Here is a 5,603-nt window from a genome sequence, read left to right on the forward strand (position 1 = left end):
CCGAAGTAAGTAGAGGTCTATCTAATTTTCCATTTCAATTCAAGAGTTCTTATGTGTTTCCATACCCCTTCGAGACCCCGCAAAAATGGACAAATTGCTTTTTTTAGGAACATACATATATTCATTACCACAAAAAGGATAATGGTAACCCCACCATTAACTACTTCAATTTAATAGTAATAAAAAGACATGTCCTACCAAGACAGAATTTGTAACTTGCTATACTCTTGCCTAGCATGCAAAGATTGACTTCTGTGGAAAGGATGATTGATTCAGATCGACATGAGAGTATAACCACATTGCATTGTCGGAACCCATGTCGTATATTTGAAAAAAGTTGACCTCCTTGCTTATCTCGTGTTACAATCCTCTTGCCGCTGAGCTCCCTTTCTCCTCGGTCCACAGAGACAAAATGTAAGACTGGTGCCAATAGTTCATCACGAAAGAAAGGACTAGCTGAGCCGAGATCACTAACTCAAACAAATTTAATACTAATAGAAAATACTAATCGAATAGAAATAGAACTGTCTTTTCATATAGATATCCCTTCAACACAACATAGGTCATCGAAAGGATCTTGAAGACCCACCAACGCACGAAAGTTGGGATCTTTCAGAAAATAGATTCCTATTCGAAGGGTGCATAACCGCATGGATAAGCTCACACTAACCCGTCAATTTGGGATTCAATTTGGTTCCGAGATATCGAGAAGGAATTGGAATGTAATAATATCGATTCATCTAGATACAGAAGAAAGGGTTCTTTATTGATTCAAACGCTCTACCTACGAGATAGGGATAGAGAAAGAGGAAAAATCGAGGATTTCACGTAGTACTTTTGATGAAAAATTGATCTGATTTTTTTCGTACTTTTCGCTCAATGATGAAATGGGTCAGATTCTATAGGACCAAACCTTGTGGGAGTTAACGAATGATGAAAGAAAAGAAAAAAAGAAAGTAAATAAAAATGCAGTAGAAGAGTCCTGATTCCAAACGAAAAAATGAAAACTTGATTGAAAAGGATCTTTCTGATTATTGAAGAATGGGACAAAAGGATTGATCGCGAAAGATTTCTTGTTCTTATTAGAATATCGTGATTGGATCCACATATGTTTGGTAAAAAGAAAGAAAAAATCTTCTTCTTTGAGAATAATAAAAAGGAAAGTGTTCAATTAGAACATGAAAACGTGACTGAATTGGTCCTAGTTACTCTTCGGAACGGAATAGAAGAAGGGGAGAGATTCTCAAACCGAACTACGAAATAGATCCAATGACTTCAAAAAAAATGAACCAGGAGCCATATGAAGTGAAAATCTCTTGTACGGTTGTGTAGAGTGGCAGTAAGGGTGATGACTCATTATTTTCTTCCATTCCACTACCCTTTGTGTACCCATTAGACAGTTGATTAGTGCTTAATTGTTCATCATTAGAGTGTTTTTCATCTGTTGGGCTTTATTGGGCCATTGTTCCGAATTTGGACTAATTTCACATTATTTGGCCTAATTTTTGTTTTTAATTATTTTTAGGTATTTGGGTGAAGCAATTTTGGAGCTTGGACATTAATATTTAGTTGAAGAGACTTCCACATCATTTCCACATCATTTCCATGTCATTTCCATGTCAGCAAAGCCAATGGGTCAACATTTGAGGCCCAGAGTGGCATTTTTGTAATTCTGTGGCTCATAATGGCAGTTTTGTAATTCTGAGTGGCAAAGGGTGAAAGTACTACGCAAATTAGGTCTGCATGGGTAAGGGGCCGCCACTTGATCTTCTCCATTCTTTCCACCTCCATTTTTTTCGTGCTCCAAGCTTCCATGGATGTCTCCCCTTGCGGTTTTTCACATTTTTTGGTCATTTTTACCGTTTTTATGCACATTTGACAGCACCCATTGAGGGTTTTGCGTTTTGATTTCGTTTTCTACATTGGGCAGCTCGTTTTATGATTTCATTGAGTTGGAACAATACCCATTCATGGGGTTTTCGCATTTTAAGCTTTGAAATCTCTATTTTTGCTCTTAAATTGTGTTTTCAGATTTCATAAGTTAGGGTTCTTAGTTCTGTTTTTGTGATTCCAATTTTGAAGTGTTTAATTGTTCATTTTCCATGTCTAGCTAAGCTTTTCGTATTGGTTCCTTGAAGAAACTGATTTGAAACCATGAGGTTGATGTTTTGCCGTGCACTCCAATTCCTAATTTTTCTTCATCCTATTCAATTTCGTAGCTTTTAATGAAATGGAATTTGTGATGCTTAATCATAAGTTTATGTTTTCCACAATTTCAGAATCCTTGTCATGTTTAGTGAGTTCGAGTTTTGGCCACAGTTGCTTAATCTATGTGTGTGTGTGAAATTGAAAGAAAGATGTGTGCTATACTTAATGGCATAATGAAGTTGTGTTAATTTTCGCATAGTTGATTAATTCGGATTTCATAAGAGTAAATTGGATAAGAGAATTGATTTAGTAACCTGTGATTGGTGGATTTTCAGTGGAATGAAGGGACTAGTACGTTTTGAATTCTGTGTTTAATTCAGTTTTGGTGTTTTGATTCGAATTTAGCAAACTTGTGTGAATCTGCCAAACCCCCCCCCCCTTTTTGTGTTATTGTTGTGTTCATCTGGAAATTTGGCTTTGAATGAAAATATTGGTCGTTGGGAGACGACTTGGTTCACTTTCATGTACTGCATTTAATATGTTTTAATTTGGTGGGGTACGCCTCTATCAAAGGGTGACTTATCTGTCAACTTTTCCACTATTACACCCAAAAAACAAAACTCTGCCTTACGTAAAGTTGCCAGAGTACGCCTAACCTCTGGATTTGAAATTACTGCTTATATACCCGGTATTGGTCATAATTTACAAGAACATTCTGTAGTCTTAGTAAGAGGGGGGAGGGTTAAAGATTTACCCAGTGTGAGATATCACATTGTTCGAGGAACCCTAGATGTTGTCGGAGTAAAGGATCGTCAACAAGGGCGTTCTAGTGCGTTGTAGATTCTTATCCAAGACTTGTATCATTTGAAAATGCCATGTGAATCGCTAGAAACATGTAAAGTGTATGGCTAACCCAATAACGAAAGTTTCGTAAGGGAACTAGAGTAAGCTACCATGAGACAAAAGATTTTCTTTCTAAAGAAATTCGATTCGGAACTATGATATGTCCAAGGTCCAATATGGAAAGAATTTCAAAGGTTTTCCTTGACTTTGTCCGTGTCAACAAACAATTCAAGCTTTCCCCAGCCCCTTCTCATCAATGGACTCCTAACGTATACGGAGGAGTGTGGTTCGTTCGAGAAATTTCTATCTCTTTCTCTATTTCTGAGATGTTTGGATTCTTCAAAACTCCATGGACATGCCGAAGAGAAATGCTATTCCCACTCTGACCAAGAGATAACTTTACTTGTTCAAATAACAATTAAGGTGAAGCAGAGTCAGGAACAACGAATCCCTTTATGATAAACAGATTCATTTTGCAAGTTCGTTATTACGGGTAGTTCCTAAAAAGCATCGGACTAATGACGTATACAATACTTGAATTCTCGATGTAGATGCTACATAGTTGGTTCTCATCCTTCAAAGACTACGGGTATAATAGGAGCATCCGTCAACAAAAGGATCACCCTAAGATGATCATCTCGTGGCTATTGAGAACGAATCCAATCAGATGGTTCTATTTCTTATTCTTAATGTTTTCAATCTCGGTTCTGTAGGAACAAGTCATAGAGATGATGTTAGCTTTGGGTATGGGATCTTATCGAGGTGCTTTATTTCATTTGATTACTCATGCTTATTCAAAAGCATTGTTGTTTTTAAGATCTGGATCCATTATTCATTCAATGGAAGCTCTTGTCGGATATTCTCCAGCTAAAAGTCAAAATATGGTTTTTATGGGCAGTTTAACAAAACATGTACCAATTACAAAAACTTTTTTTTAGTGGGTACACTCTCTTTGCGGTATTCCACCCTTTTCATATTTTTGGTCTAAGGATGAGATTCTTAATGATAGTTGGTTGTATTCACCAATTTTTGCAATAATAGCTTGTTCTGCAGCATGATTAATTGTATTTTATATGTTTCGAATTTATTTACTTATTTTTTAGGGATATTTAAACGTTCATTTTTTGAATTTTAATGGAAAAAAAAAATAGTTCATTCTATTCAATATCTTTATGGGGGAAGAAACAAGTAAAACTTAAAAGAAAAAACGAAAATTTTTTCTTAGTTTTACTAAAAATCAAAAAGAATGAAATAACTTCTTTTTTTATCCGGAAGAGATATCTACATCGCGTTAATCAAAATATTAAAAATATAAAACATCTTGTTTTTGGTATTATCCATTTTGGCACTAAAAAAACTGCTTGTTTATACCCTAATGAATATAACAATACTATGCGATTTTCTATGCTTATTTTAGCGTTCTTTACTTTATTCGTTGGTGCTGTAGGAATTTCTTTCAATCAAGACGGAATACATTTGGATATTTTACCAAATTGTTAATTCCGTTTATAGACCTTTTACATAAAGATTCAGAAAATTTTATGAATTATTATGAATTTTTCACAAACGCAACTTTTTCTTTGAGTTTCACTTTTTGGGGAATATTTCTAGCGTCTTTTTTTTTTTACAAATCGGTTTATTCCTATTTAAAAAATTTGAATTTATTAAATTTATTTGAAAAAAGTTTTCTTAAAAAAATGTTGTCGATCATTTTCAAAATATCATATATAATTGGTCGTATAATCATGGTTATATAGATCTTTTTTATGAAAAATCTTTAATTGCTAGTATTAGAAGATTAGTGAAATTAAATTCTTTTTTTGATAAAAAAAGAATTGATGGAATTACGAATGGAATAGGTATTACAAGTTTTTTTCTAGGAGAAGCTATCAAATATGTGGGGGGTGGGCGAATAGCTTCGTATATATTATTGTATATTCTAGATATATTAATCTTTCTAGTAATTTTGTTTTTATTTGAAACAAATAAATATTGATGAATCTCATGAATATTGAACTCGGTAAGAAAAGGGGATTTAAAAATTGAAAAGAAGATTCTGAAGGAATCTTCTTTGAATACTAAAATTACGTATTGAATTTGGATTCTTGTATCCATAATTCAAAAAGTTTTTTTGACTATTGCCGAAGAACTGAAATAAAAGATAGGGTATAACTATGACAGTTATTGTATGGGGTCTACCCAATGCTAAATGCAAAGGCGCATAATAGATAGACATGGACATTATGAGCTGTCTCGTAATAACCCAGTTGTTTCTGCTATTTTCTTCTCGGTTCCTTCTTCCACAAGTCTAGCTCGAAGAAGGAAGAGATAAGAGGGCCCTATGGCAAATGTGGTCATAAATCCATAATAGAGTCTGACCACAACTATCGAATTCATTATCTTCATGCATAAGAATACTAGATTCTCCAATATAAAAGATTGAAAAATCATCTCAAACCTCTCTTTTTGTTTTCTATTGCAATTTTTGGATTATTATATAACAATTATTCAATTTTCAATTTTGCATAATTTTCCATTTATAGAAATAGATAGACTAGAAATAGAAACGACATCTCTTATCTTAATAACACCAAAGATAAGGATATTAAATG

The sequence above is a fragment of the Vigna unguiculata genome, unplaced genomic scaffold, assembly GCF_004118075.2.
Source record: "Vigna unguiculata cultivar IT97K-499-35 unplaced genomic scaffold, ASM411807v1 contig_474, whole genome shotgun sequence".
Classification (NCBI taxonomy): domain Eukaryota; kingdom Viridiplantae; phylum Streptophyta; class Magnoliopsida; order Fabales; family Fabaceae; genus Vigna; species Vigna unguiculata.